The sequence below is a fragment of the Tupaia chinensis genome, unplaced genomic scaffold (genome assembly GCF_000334495.1).
Source record: "Tupaia chinensis unplaced genomic scaffold, TupChi_1.0 Scaffold000251_1, whole genome shotgun sequence".
Lineage (NCBI taxonomy): Eukaryota > Metazoa > Chordata > Mammalia > Scandentia > Tupaiidae > Tupaia > Tupaia belangeri.
The window spans coordinates 6848017-6865406 of NW_006159731.1; the positions used below are offsets into that span (position 1 = coordinate 6848017).

At 38.2% G+C, this 17390-nt stretch overlaps 1 pseudogene; it reads left to right on the plus strand.

The window, feature by feature from the left end:
• LOC102491437 (39S ribosomal protein L1, mitochondrial-like) overlaps positions 1–13580 on the plus strand; it is a 56739-nt pseudogene extending 43159 nt beyond the window's left edge.
• Positions 13581–17390: the final 3810 nt, after the last annotated feature.

Sequence of the window (17390 nt, forward strand, 5' to 3'; positions counted from 1 at the left end):
AGGCGCACCAGCCATAAGGGCATAAAACTGGGCTAGAGGGCTGGAAGCATCATCTGGTACCTGTTCTAAGTCAACAAAGATCCTGTGCTAAGTGGCTCCACAGATTGCGCTGAGCACAGAGCAAGCCCCAGGAGAAAAAGCCAAGACAATATTGTTCCAAAGGGCTGCAGAGTTGTGGCAGTGGTCTCAGTTAGTGACATTGATGATACCGATGACAATGAGGAGAGAGGATTTAGAATGTGAATAGAGAGCAATTCAGCTGCTACAATATCCAGCAGCAGACTGTTGCCTGAGGCAAAAGGACCCTGCTTGTCCTTTTTCTGTTCTAACTGGAAGATGGGAACAAGATTGGAGAGAGAAAAGGGAATTCATAACATTCATCATACCTTAAATTTTTTAAGCTAAGAATTGTTTAAGAATTTAAAGTGGCCATTTCTTAAAAGCAGAACTGGTTGCTGCCTCTAGATTTAATAAATAGAAGATATCTCATATCACTGAAATACTTCTCAATTAAAAAAAAATAATTAAGAGAAAAGAGTTATTTCCTCTCAGGAGAACTCATCAGATTAACACTACGAAGAGTCCGACTATTTCTCTTTTCCCTAATATCTCCATCCATGTGGCAGAGGGTCACCATTGTCTAGACTGTCATTACAGTTTGTCGTCTGAATTACACTGTGCAAATATTGTTTCAGATTCTATTTTCATAGCCTACTCTTAAAGTTTACTACAGTTTAACATAAATTAATGAATATTTTGCAGCTCATGAAATTTTTTGAAATTAAACGTACTTTAATTCAATTTTGTTTTAATTAAATTTTATGTGTGCTAAGAAATGTACCTTATTTTACTTTTATGGAAGATGAGTATTTTTCTGGAAGGAATTCTATTAGTTTTACCATATGGTTATAAACACGAATACCACTAAGATCTATGGTAAACTTGAAAAATTGAAAACTCTCAAGGTGTAAAAAATCTATAGGATGTCAAAAGGTGAGATATTATTCACATATTGTTTCTAAAATAGAAAATAATAGAATAGTAACAGGTTTAATGTTTTTACCTTTATGTCTTAGAAAGAATGAAATACTATATAAATTTAAGAGTTTTTTTTATCATATTGCATATATATTACTGTGATTACATTCTATAATAGTACCACAAAAATATATTTCTCATGTTTGTTAGTTAATTCTTCTTCAGGTCCGATCGTAAAAGCAAGAATCTTAAGATATGTGAAGAATAATATCTAGTGTTTAAAAGTTCAAGTCAAATCATTTTTCCTAGAGTTCCAACAGATACATAGTTGTAAAAGCAAGAACAATTTCATATATTTTATTTATCATTAAAATATGTCTTATTATACTATTCTCAAAAGGAATCTTGAGCAATTTATTTTCAAAAGTTATGCTAGCTTCTTGACTACTGGTAAGATCAAATTAGAAATCGACAAGCTTTTCAGTTATGCAGTATATACTAAGTCTTAAAAATAGAGACTTTTGCAGAGAATATATTTGTTTCAAAGATGACTATTGTATTTTAATCTTTTATTCTGTAAGCAGATAACCTCATATGTAAAGAGCTTAAATACAATGTAATAGAAATAAGAAAACATACTCAACGAAAGGCTCTGTCCGATTGTCATCATTTCTATGATTGTTACTCTGGATTTATAACTAATTATGCTTAACAAGAGAGATACCAAAAACAGCTTATCACCAAGAATTCTAAAATCATACAAACTTGCACCTGAGAAAAATGTTCAATGGGAACCACAATCAGGCCAACCTCAATCATGGCTTATTAAATTACAGCTGGTCCAAAACTGTTTGATATTCAAGCAGCTAATTAGCAATGGAGATGGCTAATTCAACGCTGGGCTTTGATCTCTGCTTCACCCAATATTTATTAGGTTTATTTAAAAAAAAGAATGGCGAGAGAAAGTCTCCTGAAAGCTGGAGGAGACAGTCGGAACAGTAGTTTACTTATAATTTACAGACTTGTGGTACTTAATATATAATGCAATAATCTTCTTGGTGCCATTTGTCATTTGGACGCTGCCACAGATGATAGCTTAGGGCACTGCATCTGTGCACAGATCTGGCAGGAAATGGTCTAAAATCTTGAACAGCTGAGCATGATGTTTTGGTGTAGTTGGAAAATTCAACCTCTGCTCCAGAGGTCACTGCATGCTTCTGTCCTGACAGCCCAAATTGTTAAGCATGTGACTAATATGCATACAGAACACAGGCTGCCTGACGTCTGCCACAAGCTTGATGGCTGGTTAGCCGCTAGTCTTAATTTTATGTGACAATCCTATGTAGGAAGTGCTGTGGGGGTGACTAAATGGAGCATATTGATGTCCCACTGGGTGTAGCCCCTGTTGTTTTGACAAATTCTCCTTAGCATTTATCAATCAGGCCTACAATGGGGAGTGTGCTGAATATCTAATTCAGACACGCTAGTCAGGGCTAATAGAGCAAGATAGCATGTTATTCAATTTGTACTTGTTAGCGATGTCCCACTGTCACTGGGCAATTTACCTTCACACTTCACAAATGAAAAGAGAAATTTGCTGGGCTTCAAACACTTACATGAGTTACAAGCAAAATTTTAATTAGCATGTCATTACTGCAATAATTTATTGCTTCTCTGTAGTTTTCCTAGCATACAGATTGCACTTTTCCTGTTTTAAAAGGGATGTCCTCAAGACTTATGAAGCAGGTAATAATAAGGACTGCTAACAAGCTCTACGGAAAGATGCATATTGGTATTTTCTCAGCGTGGAGTTCCAAAGACTTATTCATGTATGAAATAAAATAAAATTGATCTCTGAGATTTCTCTTTTTGGAGTGTCTCTCATTTTACCAATTCCATTTTAATACTGTCTTTGTTGATTTAAATAAGTTCTAGTAGGCTGTGGTTTCTTTTTATCATACACGTGGGCAAACTAAAGAAAGTGTAATACCTATTTGTTCAAAGCACTTGGTGACAGAGTGGGGAACTTCACTGTACTACTATGAAAACTTGGGAATGCACAAGGGTTTTTTCTAGTAGTGAGCAAAGCGGCATCCACTGTTTTCTCCACCTGTTCATGGGAGTTGTCTAGAAAGCACAATCTTAATCAGCTGGCAAATAAAACATTAAGAAAAGAGAGCATTTCATGTACCGTAATGATTTATAGTGAATGAATGTAAATAAATACATTTAAAATTAAAAAATAGAAATAAAAAAAGGAGAGCAACGGGGGGGGGCACTGGTGGTCTTTCTCCATGTGTACATGTAGCCTCAATCTGGCATCCTCAGGGTACAAAAGTAAAAAAAAAAAAACAAAAAAAAAAAAGACCTATCCAAAGCAGAAAGAAACAAACAAAATAGTGTAAATATACAACAAAGTCCATTATAAAAGGATTGTAATATGAGTGGAATAAATACTTTGATCACAGTGTATACCTATTTTGAAGTTCCAATGGTCAAAATCTCTTTGTGTGAAAGGTATAGTCCTTTTAAAGAAACAATATAGTCTCTCACTCTATAGGAATATGGCTTAGTGACTAAGTTTTTCCATAGATTTCCAAATTATTGAAATATGACTTTATAACTTTTGAACCCTATAACACCAAAGAATATAGTTATATGAACACCTTGCATCAAAGCTTACTGTCAAACAGTGGGGTCTTAGGTGGCATTTCTGCTATATAACTGGCAGGATGGTGTCTTCTTCATCTTTATATGTTATTAGCCAATTGGCATCCTACAGGGAGCTTAGCAAGAACTCAGTATTAACCACTAAAAGAATGAGCAAACTAGGGCCGGCAGGTGGCATGGTGGTTAAGGGTACTGGACTCCCACAAGGTCGACCACATTTAGAGCCCCAGACCTGGGGGCTTGCTTTCTCACTTCCTCTCTCTCTCTCTCTCTCTTGCTCGCTCTGTCCCTCTCTGGTCAAATTAAAAATAAATAAATAAATAAAGTTAAAATTAAAAATAATTAAAAAAAAGAACAAATCAATGATCAGACAAATGAGCCAAGAAAATGAATGTATGAACCAACTCGTAGTTCCATCCGTGGTTTTCTTTATCTAAAAGGATAATTGAAGTGTATTCAGATCTGAAGGAAATCATAACACTGTACATGTGTCTATTATTTTTGGAATTAGAGAAAGTATATGACAAAAAGAAGTTTTTGGGCATCATGAGCAATTACAACATGTTTATTTTATGTTCGTCCTTCCTAGTAATATTTCAGTTTTCTTAAGAGTAATTTCCTGGGCTAGACATATATACAAACTATAAACAATGATCATATGGTGATTGTATTTAAATTTAAAGATATATTTTTTTTAATTGTTAGCAATACCTTTCAGATTTTAATTACTATGTGTATATGTGTGTGTGTCTGCACGCACACATGCATTTTCTACTATTGAAAAGAATCATCCCAGGCTTAGGAAGAGTACTCAAATAATAACAGCAACAATTGATTTTTTTCTTACTATAACTCTTTGTAAAGAGAATCTTGAGTCATTAGAGTAAAAGCATGACACCTTACATGGATAATTAAATGTCAGTAATAAAATAACTCTAACATATATCTGGGTTATACAGAGAGAGGCTACATAGGCATATTTCTTTGTTATCTTCTAAATAAATTTGTGCAAGACAATCTACTAAGAATAATACATATTTTTAAACCCAGTGGTGACAGTGCATTTGTAGTACTCTCTTAGATTGACAGGTAGGTAGTTAGATATGTACATATATAATACATGTAATCACACATACAGATACATACTGGGGAGGTGGGCAGGACTGTTTCATGTTTCCTCAACACACTGCTTCACTCTGAATACTTTGAAATTGTAACGTTAGTATTGACAGATTTATTTGCTTGATTTTGGTTCTCTTTCACTTTACTTTTTCTATTGTGTCTTAAAAAAGGGGAAAAAAATGTAGCATTTTAAAACTCTGGTATGATCACTTTGGCGGTTTAGAGTTTTTAGTTGCAATTCAATATATATCTTTAGAATACTATTACAGTCTTAATACTACCAGGTACTTCAGTGTACGAAGACTAATATAGGCAGAGGGTAGGGTATGCAAATATATTTTAGAGCCAGATAAAGCCATCTTAAAGAGGTACTAAACGTGCATTTAGTTAGTGACAGAGAAGAGAAATCCCACATCTAGTGGAGAATATCAGGCACAAATCCATGGAGAAGATGGTTTTGGAGAGGGCCCTTGATGAGAAGATAAGCGTTCAAGCCGTAGAGATGTGGGAGACAGAGAAAAGCATATAAACCAAGTGAGAAGCAATAAAAATAAACAAGCAAACAAAAAAGCTACCCAAACATCCGAATGCGGAAAATATAGCCAAAGTCACAGAGCAGTATCTGAGTTCAACTAAACCCGAGTGTAGGGTGTATAAAGACAGTGATTACGAAGGCTAAGGTGGGAAAGATTCTGAGGCTGGATCCTGGAGGCCAAATTTATCCTCCTAAGAATGCTCCTAATTTAGCAAGCAGCAGAGATAGACAGGAGGGTGAAATGCCTGCAGATGCGCTGTTGGAGGCCCCCAGGAGTAATGTTGGGATGAGTTAAGTAAGGATTGCTAGAGATCTGAGGACAGATAAGACTACTGAAAATTCAAATGAGAATTTTGTTAGGAGCCTAGTGTTAGGGAAGAGATAAAGTTATATTTGAATAAGGAATCCATGAACTTCAGCTGCTTCATGGCGCTTCAATTCAAACTCAGCTCCTAGCAATCATACAAAGACAGTGGTTGCATCCAAAATTGTCATTTAGCATATTTGAAGTCAATGATCCCTATTTCATGCATTTATTTCCACAGCCTATTTAAACAAAGACAAACAATCAAAGCCGTGTAACTACACATATGAATATATATACATATATATATATAAAATCAGAGAAAGAGAAAGAGACAACGCTTTACTGTTGGGATCAAATTTGATGGAAATAAATTCTTTCTTGCCATAGCCAATAACTTGGTTTCCTTCTGGGAGGACTAAGAGCATTAACCTTTCTGTTGTTTGAAAGAAAAAACTGAGAAATCAGCTTTTTAAATTATACTTTGTTTTGCTTTATTTGAATCTATTATAGTCTAGAGGAAGTTTCTCTCAAATTGGAAGAATTTTATCTCCAAAATTTGTACACAGCTCCTCTGCGAGGTAACATCTAAATTCATAGTGCTGATCTTCATCTTTAAGTTCTTTGAGTTCTAACCAGATAGCACATTAATAAAAGCCCCATGGTACCCTTTCTACTCCAGAGATATTAAATCCTACTAGTGGTATTTTGAACTGTATTCATAGCTTTTATTCTTTCAATATAAACTGACTCCCCATTGCTTAACTATATTTTTGTCCACAAATGGCCTAAATTTTGTATAGAAAAATATTCATTTGTTAAAAATAGAACTAAGACTAGGACCAGCAATTGACGTAATGACTATGTTGCCAGACTCCCATGTAGTTGATCACGGTTCGAGTCTCAGACCCAGTGGCTTAAACTCACACCAGGTGCGTGTGTGTGCCTGCCCAAGATCCCGAGAGGAGAACGGAGGAGAAGGAATTGCAGCGTGGCTATCTCCCCTGGGGGGTGATTTCTCACTTTCTGTCTCTCCATCTCTCTCTGTCTTTCTGGTGAGCATGCACCCTATAGCAAAAACCTCTCACCCCCCAAAATATATATATATATAGAACTAAGACTAGAATTATTATTTTAAATTGTTTTGATGAGCTATCTAGTGGAACAGTGGTTGGGGTGGCTGAATCCCACATAGCTGACTGTGTGGTTTGAGTCCTGGACCCAGGTTCATGTTCATGCATGCCCAAATCTCAGAGGAGAATGCAAAAGTGTGGTGTAGCCAGCCCTCCTGGGTAATGTTTTCTCACTTTCCCTGTTTCTCTCTCTCTGCCCACATCTTAAAGCAAACAAACAAATAAATAAAACAAAACAAAAACAAACAAACAAAAACCCAAAAAGAGAAAAAGAACATAGCAGGTGGTGTGCATGCCTTGTGTGCCCAAAATCCCAAAAGGAGGAGAAATGGAGGAGAAGGAATTGTGGCATGGCCATCCCCCCAAGGTGGTGCTTTTTCACTCTCTTCAACAAGCCTATAGCAGATTTTTAAAAATTATTTTGCTTCAATTTTGAATATTTAATTTTAATTTTATTTTGGAGCACACATATAATGATTGTAATTTATATATTCTAATAGCAATTCAGACATATATTTTTGGAATTATTTTCTGAAAGTGATAAGATATAGAAAACTAAAATAAAAACAAAAATCCTATCCTTTTACTCACCTTTGTCTCCAATCGATTATGTATTCAATTTGCCAAGTTAATTATTAATTTACCAATTCCATTTAAACCAAAAACCAAGTTGGCAAGTTTTCCTTCCTCAAAAAATAAACACTAAATGTAAATGGGGAGTTAGTGTGGTGGTTCTATACCTGCCATTGCTATTTTTTTACACAATTCTATTTTATTTCAATGAATCGGATTGAGATCTTTTGAAGGGTTGAAGTATGTTCCTTCAACGCTTAAAAACATTACCATTGAATCTCCTCATAATAGTTATAGATTTATCACCTTCAATTGAATTACAGGGAAACTGAGGTACTTCTGCACTAGCACACTGAGAATGTGATTTTAAACGGTAGACTAGCACTCACCAGAGAAAGAGATAGAGAGAAAGAAAGAGTGGTGAAAACACCCCTCATGGGAAAATGGTCATGCTGCAACCCCTTCTCATCCAATTCTCCCTGCTTTCGGGATTTTGGACATGCAGGCACACACACTTGGCATGTTTCCCAGTTTGCTGGTTCCAGGACTTTAACAGTGAAGTCAGTCATGGTGGGATCCAGCACCTTTAACCACCAGACCATAGAGCTGACCTTTCACTAAAAATGATACAGTAAAGAAACCAAATGGAAATCAAATGGTAAAGAAACCAGTTACCTACTTTCCCCTAAACTCCCTATCTAACCCACCAGGGCCTATGGATCTTACCTTCTAAATATTCATATTGTTTGGCAGCCATCACTGACTCCCAAATCCAAAAGGCTAAATTCCTGTTCCGGGTTACCATGGAAGATGGTAACTCTTTCAGACCTTAAGTCTAACAAAACACATATGGTCATGTCAACATTCAGTTCAGAAATTTTTTATTTCCTGTTGCTTTCAGGATATTGATAGACTTCTTTTTAAAGTTCATTTTGTTCTTTTTAAAATAGAGACAGAGAAAGAAAGAGAGAGACAGTCATATCCAATAGGGCCCTCACATAGCAATCCACTCCCAGCTTCAGCAAGGTATGATCACAGGAATACATGAGTACTTGGAACGTATAGGGAGACCTTGGGACGTGAACCCAGGACCTTACCATGTGGTTTTAGCATTTAGAGAATTATATTATTGTTCTAAATACCACCAGACTGGCCTGACAATCTCTTTTTTTTCTTTTCTTTTTTCTTTTGGAGAGGTTTTTGCTACAGGGCATGTGCACTCATCAGAAAGACAGAGAGAGATAGAGAAACAGAAAGCGAGAAATCACCCACCAGGGAGGATAGCCACACCACAATCCCTTTTCCTCCGTTCTTCTCTTGGGATCTTAGGGACACATGCACACGTGCCCGGCGTGAGTTTAAGCGACTGGGTCCAGGACTCAAACTGCGGTCGACTACATGGGAGTCCAGCGACATAGCCATTACGCTAACTGTTGGTCCCAGGCCTGACAATCTTTTCAAGGTTTTAAGATCTTTTTCTTCGGACCTATTCCCCTTTCCACTCTCTGGACTCAATGGTTGTTTTGGTTTGCTTACCCAGGTATTAACATTCATTGTCATCACCCCAGGACCTTTGGCAATGTAGTTTTCTCCATATGGATGCATCTCCCCCCAACATTTAGTCAGTTCTTGCTTATCCTTCTACAAAGAAGCCTTCTTGAACCCTCAGAATGGTCAAATCCTCCTTTCCAACACATTCACAATACCTAAGTGCAATGTCATGTCTATTTGTGTGGTTTCTTGCTAATATTTTTCTTTTTTTCCCCCAAGTTATAACTACTGTAAAGACAGAACTCTTGTTTGTTTATTTTTATATGCCTGGCATCTTATAAAGTGACCAATACATATTTTCTAAGTGAGCAAATGGTAGTAAACATAGAATGTGTACACCACCAAACCATCTGAACGGCTAACTCTGAAAGAAGTGGGAAGTCCTTAAGGTCTCTCCTCTACTCGCCTCTCTTGGTCTTGAACACTTCTGCCTTCACTTACTGTGTATAGTCTGTACACTATAACCCCCACGAGGTACTTTCAGTTCTCAAAGGGCCATGTTCTGTCCTAGCTCCTATTTTTTGCTGTTCTATTTTTCTGAAACATTCACTCTGCTCAGTCTTCCTCACCCTGTCCTCAGCACAAATCCTACCTAATCAAAATCTCTGGCAAGGAGCCCTCCTTCCCTTCCCCCAGTTACGGATTAGGTGTCCCATTATGTTCTCCTATTCTGCATCTCTATGTCGCCACATGTATCACAGAATGTTCTAGTCTTTCTAGAGCACAGCAATGAGACAGTTTGGAGGGGCAAGAGCTGTAAAGTAGCCATGAGCTCTATCATCTCCTTTCCAAAATTATACCCAATCATCTTGTAAATGAAACTGAATTCTAGTTATGACCTGGCATGCTGAGAGATCCTAAGAGGGAATCCTGGGGCCTTCCCACATGGGTCCAGCTATAGCACTGAAGCAGGCCAGCCTGAAATTTAGCAAGGCTGCAGCCATTTTGAAATTAAAGGCCTCTGATGAGAACAATCTAACCAAGTGCTGAGTCAGGGGAATGTCTGATTGAAAAATGATTAGATTAGAAACCAGGAATGGAGGGACCAGCAGTTAACATAATGGCTATGTCGCTGGACTCCCACATAGTCAATCGTGGTTCAAGTCCTAGACCTGGTGGCTTAAACTCACGCTGGGCGCATGTGCGTGCGTGCCCAAGATCCCAAGAAGAGAATGGAGAAGGGATTGTGGCATCGCCATCTCCCCTAGGGGTGATTTCTTGCTTTCTGTCTGTCTCTCTGGCAAGCGCATGCCCCCTATAGCAAAAACCTCTCCAAAAAAAAAGAAAGAAACCAGGAATGGATATTTGAAGAAAAAAATAGAAATCAAGATAATTACTCAAAGAAAAGCAATTGACTTTGATTGATTGTAGTGGTGAGGAATGATTTGCATGTGATTGTATCTTATATCTATCCATACTAAGTACATGTCGAGATTTTTGAGACAGGTGGTTGGTGCTTTCTGCCTGTCTTCCTATAACCTCATTGCAGAAATAAACTCCTTTCTTCTCTAGCCTCTGCATCTGGTTTTATGGATGGCGAATGGAACAGCAGAACTTAGTTTGCTATAACAGTACCACTGCATCACTTCCTGGATCCACACGAACAAGAATATGATTTTTCATGAGGTGTTTCTAAGTCTACAGATAAAGTCTAAAAATGTCTAAAATAAAAAATAAATAAAAATTCTACAAAAAGGAAGTAAATTAAAATAGTAACATTACAGGCTTAGTTATGGTAGTAAATGCTGGGTAGTTACTGCTTCTTAGCAGGCTGAAGCCACATGGGAAGTCTGAGTTTGATTTCGGTCTACCCTAAAAAAGCCAGCATGGCGGTACACACCTGTCAGTCCAGCTACGTAGCAGGATCTCACTATAGCAAGACCTTGACCCCCCCCCCAAAAAAAAAAAAGAAGTAAATAAAATAAGTTACATTATTAGTGATTAATTTTATGTTTTAATTTTCAAATTTATCATGAAGCTATAGTATTTCTATCATTTAAAAATAATATAAATATTGGGTCATCAGGAAAGTCACGACACAATTTTGCATTGAAAAACATAGGAAAATACATCATGACTTTCCTGATGATATCATACTTTGAAAGAATAAATAAAAAAACAACAAAGACTAAAAGTAATTTAAAACAAAACGTCCTTGCTATAAAAATGTGTTCATAGAACTAATCAGATATGGGTTGGAGTCTCAATAAATACTGTTCATCCTATATGTCTAATGTTGCTTATTAAGTGATTCAAAATATACATGGAAGTGAAGTCTATCAGGTGTGGTAAAAGCATTATCATGCCTTTAATTCTGCAGTAATAATAAAATAGCATTATTTGAAAGCTCTAACCATAGGATCGAACACATTTCCTTTTCCTTATCTTATTGTTTTCTTTTTAATTACCAGGAGTTGTTTATATAAGGGAACCTCAAAATGTTATTGGAAAAATGAAATTAAAGTAAGAGTTTTATTTCGGTACAAAATTTTGAAATCCTTGCATACTTTTTGTTAATGTATATTTTTTGTAAACTTTTTGAAGACCTGTCATATTTCATTTGGAAGTCTAGTTAGTTACACACTTCTATAAGTGACTTATTTTCATTAAAATTTAAATGTCCTTCTACTGATGAACTAACACTTTCAAAAAGTAAGAATAGTAACTAAAAAGAGAATTCAGGGGACTAGCAATTAGAGTAATGGCTATGACGCTGAACTCCCATGTAGTCGACTGCAGTTCAAGTCCTGGACTTGGTGGCTTAAACTCAAGCCAGGTGCATGTGCGTGCGTGCCCAAGATCCCGAGCGGAGAATGGAGGAGAAGGGGTTGTGGCATGGCCATCTCCCCTGGGGGGTGATTTCTTGCTTTCTGTCTCTCTGGCTAGTGCACGCGCCCTACAGCAAAAACCTCTCCAAAAGAATAAAAGAGAATTCAGCACAAGCCGTATAATCTGTTCTGTTGGTTTGTAAGTCCCTGTGGGATACCTTTATTATCTCCATTTTACAATGAGGACACCAAGCCTGAGAGAGGTTCAGTGATTCACCTAAGGTCCCCATATAGTAAGTGGTGGGGTGAGAAATGGTGCATAGGCCCCTGGACTCCAAAGTTGTCTCTTCCTGGGCAATTAAATATTGGGTGATGGCCATTTTCAGGGTTCTGAGAGAGATCATGATGCTCTTAGGTTTGAATTTTGTTGCTAGGAAAAACTGGTAAAAACCTGAAAAAAGAGACCAGTGGTACTACTAATTCATGCAGTTGGTCCTCCAGTCACCGAAATGCATGTTTTTACATACAAAGAACACTCTTGGTGTTCTAGATGATGTAGACAGTAATAATATATGATTATTGCTCTCTAGGGTCTAATATACAGTTTGGGGAGGAATAACCTACAGTGCGTGAGAGAAACAACCATTGGGTTTTCTGGCAGAAAGCAACACAAACCAACTCAGGCCAATTTAAGCATAAAATTTTTTTCTTTGGAAGAGAATTGGAGTAACCTAGAAACCTGAAGGAAAAATTGCACAGCCAGGCCTCATAATGGACAGGAACAGAGCAGCCTGGAAACCCTAACAGTCATGTTGTAACATATAACACTTATTTAGCACTTTCTATGTGCCTGGCCTAAGTGTTCTGCAGTTGTTAACATCTTTATCCGCACTACAATGCAATCAAAGAGGTGCTATTATTATAATTACCCTGTAAAGAGATGCGGAAATTGAGGTACAGAGAGGTTAAGTAACTTGCCCAAAGCCTCACTGCTATATTCAGTGTGCCTCTGTGCATAATGATTGAGCTCCCAAAGATCTTTGTTTTTTGCAACGCTTTCCTCAAGATTCAGATTCAAGGGGTCAAATTTGGGTAATGACCCTGACTATAAGCAACATAGGCGAACAGGACATTTTTATGTACCAGCTGGGTTACAAGCTTTGCGGTTAAAAAACATTGCCTCATGATGTAGAATACCCATGTCAGGAAGAATTGGAACTAGTCATTTGAATCAGGGTGACCCAGAGTCATGAGTTGAGGATGTCATGAAGAGATCAGAACTGAGACCCTAGGAGAAGAATTCAGTTTGGGGATGTTGACAGGTACTTTTAAAAGATATCTGGGAAGGACCTGTCTGTCAAAGTCAGGGCTAGCCACCTTAAATATTAGGGTTAAGATGGTCACAAGTGGAGGAGCCACAGATAAGATACCAACGTGGTGGAATTCCATTTATCTGAGAGCACCTCATCTCCACTCTGTCAACCTTGTACGGTTCTTATACGCAGATCCTTCAACCCTGGCCTCCCTACTTGAAGAGAAGAGAAGTCAACTTCAACCAGCCATTCATTCATTTGTTTATTTAAGAAATAGCTATCACCCCCATTCTCTGTGATCATGACAGACTCTGTTCCTACTCCGAGGTCTCCCAGTCTGGTGTGGCGCTAGAGAATAGGAGACAGGTCATTATGATATGGCATATAAAGGAGGTTGTGGTGAGTGCTGTGGAGGCACTTAAAAAGGCTGTCAAACAGAATCTTGGAGCCCTTAGAGAAGGACTACGGAGAGGACGGGATTTTCAAAAGCAAAACTTGAAGGAGGAAACAAAAGGAGCTGGAATGGGGGAAGAACACACCAGGAAGAGGGATTATTTGGTATTAAGTCCAGTCAAAGAAACCTGTAGTGAGAGGAAAGCTGATGGGAATGATTCTGCTTGGGACAAAGACTAAAAATAGATCCACTTGGCCCAGCTGCAATGGCACAAGTGGTAGTAGTGCCCCACTCTGCAATGCGGAGCCACATGGAAGTCCAGAATACAGGTTCAGAGTTGACTGGGAACACACCAGACACATGCATGTGAATACATGGTCCTGGCTGGCTAAAACTCTGGAGGGGCAGGGTTTGCAGCATGCTGGAACCCTGTTGAGAGTACTTTTCTCTCTCTCTCATGAACAATTAAAAACAAATAAAAATTTTATTTATTTAAAAAAAAGGATTCAGAAGTAATCATACTATCAACTGGACTAAGAGAGGGACAGAGAGAATTCAAGGAGGGTGAGACTCCAGCTCAGTAGTGAGAATCTCAAAGTCCTCCTCAGAAGAGAGAATGTTATGAGTCTTGAAGGGTAAGGTTGAAATCAGCACACATAGAGGAAAGGGCACATCTGCAAGAGGAAAGACCTGAGGCAGCCGACGGTGGGCTCTGCCTTGCTGATTTTTCTCATTTCTGCTGCCTACATTTGTGTTCCTCAACCTGCCACTTCTTTCATTGCTCTCTCTCATTCATCCTCCAAGATTGATGTGTGCACCTCAGCTGTAGTGGCTCATACTGCTAAGATGATGCTACTCAGAGGCTGAAGCCACCTGGGGCCCCAAGTTTGGTTCCTGGCTGGCTGAAAGGCTAGAAGCAAGTGAGGCACATTGGCATGTGTCTGCAGTCCTCAGGACAGCAGGATACAGGGTTCATCTCTGTCAAAAACTTCTCTGTTTCTTTCTCATATATAAGTAAACTTAATTTCAAAAAAAATAAATAACACAAAAACTGATGTGGATACAGACTCCACAAAGATGCCCGCACTAGCAGAGATAGGAACAAATGGTTTTCCTCTGTGCTGTTGAAGCTACTTTTCCATTCCCTTTTGTATTCTTCAGGATTTAATGTAATTCCAAGAACGTGCAAAGTGTTCTGTAGCTTTGATCAATTAAGTAGTTCATTAATCAGTAAACACATGGGAAAATGGTACAGCACAGAGGTTCTCGGTGTGGTCCTGAGACAGACTACTCAGATTCAAGCTCCGGTTGTGCTACTCACTTGATGTCAGACCTGGACTGATTGTTTCAACTTCATTCTTTAATTGCAAGATGGAGAGAATAATGAAACCTCCTCTAGGTTCCCAGGAATTAAAAATGTGAGGTATTTATCAGGGTCAGGGACATCGTGAGCATACAATGCCTGTTCATTGTTAGTCATGTTGATATCTTGGTATCATCTCTTTCCTGTGGTGCATATGGGTGGCAACACTGTGGGGAAGATATACTACACTTAGAAATTGTATGCAAAAGCCTTCAGGCAGAGGGCAGAAGGTTTCTTGACTTAATCAGTAAGGGGTGATAATGAGAATAGGAAGAGTCAAACCTGTGTAGCACCCTGCTCAGTCATTGATAAATCTGTCAGAGAAGTCTATTTGTCCTAGAAGATAATGTGCTTTCTGGAGTTTGTAATGAAATTGTTAGAGGTGGTTTCAACCAAAAGCAGAAAGGCTTCGCAAAAAAAAAAAAAAAAAAAAAGTTATTGGACTTCCCCGTTTCATGTTGATATCTTGGTATCATCTCTTTCCTGTGGTGCATATGGGTGGCAACACTGTGGGGAAGATATACTACACTTAGAAATTGTATGCAAAAGCCTTCAGGCAGAGGGCAGAAGGTTTCTTGACTTAATCAGTAAGGGGTGATAATGAGAATAGGAAGAGTCAAACCTGTGTAGCACCCTGCTCAGTCATTGATAAATCTGTCAGAGAAGTCTATTTGTCCTAGAAGATAATGTGCTTTCTGGAGTTTGTAATGAAATTGTTAGAGGTGGTTTCAACCAAAAGCAGAAAGGCTTCGCAAAAAAAAAAAAAAAAAAAAAAAAAAAGTTATTGGCATTCCCCTGTTCTTGTTTGGCCTATAGTCTCCTACAACTCCTGTCCCCTCTCCCTGTGTGTTCCCATGTTCTCTAGGGCATCCTGAATTGTCTACTCTGGTGTTACACTTGGACTGTCCTTCCTCAGGTAAGTCTGCTCCCTTTCCAGTCCTTCTCTCCTGAAAAGTCTAAAGGAAACTTCATTCTCCCTAATGGACTTATTTACCTAAAAGCAATAAAGAACAATATAATTAAGTTGAATATTTTGTTCATGCATTCACTAAATCGGTATTCAAATACGTATGGAGAGTCTACTCATTTCAGGCATAGGTATACTTACATAAATGGAAAGTCTCATTCTAATAATATTTTTATTTCAAACAAGGCAGCCAATTAATTTATGTTAGGGAGCATTTCAGATGGTGTGGGAGGAATATATTGCAAACCCTCTGAAACTACAGATAATTATCTGCTCCTCTAATACCCAGGCATGACCTTGGTAATGATTCCCAGATTTTATGATTACCTCTAATGATGATCAGGGTAACTGGAAGAAAGAAAACTAGCAAATATGTCAGTACAACAAACATGTCACATAATTATTACCTATCAAATGTTTAACTCTGGGCTTTTGTCTGGTTTGGGGGCCAGCAGGTGGCATGATGGTGAAGGTGTTGGACCTGACCCCTGTTTGAATCCTGGATCTTGTGGATTGAAAATCATGCCAGGTGCATTTGCACACATGACCAAAATCTCAAGATGAAAATGGGAGAGAAGGGCCTGCAGTATGACCACAGCCACAGGAGGTGAGTTCTCATTTTCCCTCTCATTGTCTCTCTCCAGCAAATGCACATGCCCTATGGCAAAAAACAAATAACAACAACAACAACAAAAAGGGCATCTACAATCCATATTAAGGACAAATAGGAGGGTGCTCAGGAGGTTTCTTTCGAAGATGAAAATTTGTCATTGACCTATTGCTTTATTTCTTTGAGCTAGCTTAGGTCTTTTGGGTGCCTAGGGTCATAGAGAAATAAAAAAGGTACTTGTGAGAGTATTTAATAAAATTTTCAGATTTTATTTTAGTATTTTCTTTCTTCCTTTTCTTGCTCCTTCTTCTTCCTTCCTTCTTTCCTTCTTTTCTTTCTCCTTTCTTTCTCTTTTTTCTTCTTTCTTTATTTTCCTTTTTCTTTCTTCTTTTCTTTTTTAAGAGGGCATGTGCTCTTGCCAGAGAGAGACAAACAGAGAAAGAGAGAGAAAAATGCATCACCCAATAGAGTGTGGTCATGTCACAACCTATTCTGTTCCACTTCTCTGACCTGTTGGCATTTGGGGGACACATGCACACTCTCTCTCTCCATGTGTTTTTCAAGCTGCCAGGGCTGGAATTGAACTTACATGAAACCCCCTCAACCACACTGCTGCATACCTGATGCAGCAATATTCTCTTTGTATTTTTCCTACAGCTTCTCTTCACAAGGCTGTTGTCATCGGCAGCAGGGATATTACATATCACTCTCAGTTTCTTATCACTAATGGATAAGCCAAGATGTTCTTTGATTTTTAGGAGATACTCAGAATACAACAACACTAAAAAAGGTTGAAGGAGACCTCTTGGCTGCATTTGGGTCCTTGAATTTTTTTCTTTTTTTTTTTTATACTGCTTCCCCTTGAGGAAGGATACAGGTTTTTCATTTCTCCTTCATGACTGGCCTTGTCTGCCTATGCCATGTCTTGAAGTTTTCCTTTCTCTTTTGCAGACATGGTCTTCCACCTCTCTGAGCACTTCTTAGAAAAAGCACCTGGGTGCTTCTTCTTGTGTTCCTCCCTGTGAGTTTGCGCACAAAGTGTGTACGATGACATTTCATCTCTCAGCTTCCCAGGATCTCTTTGGTCCCTGTTAAGTTCTTTCCTCCAT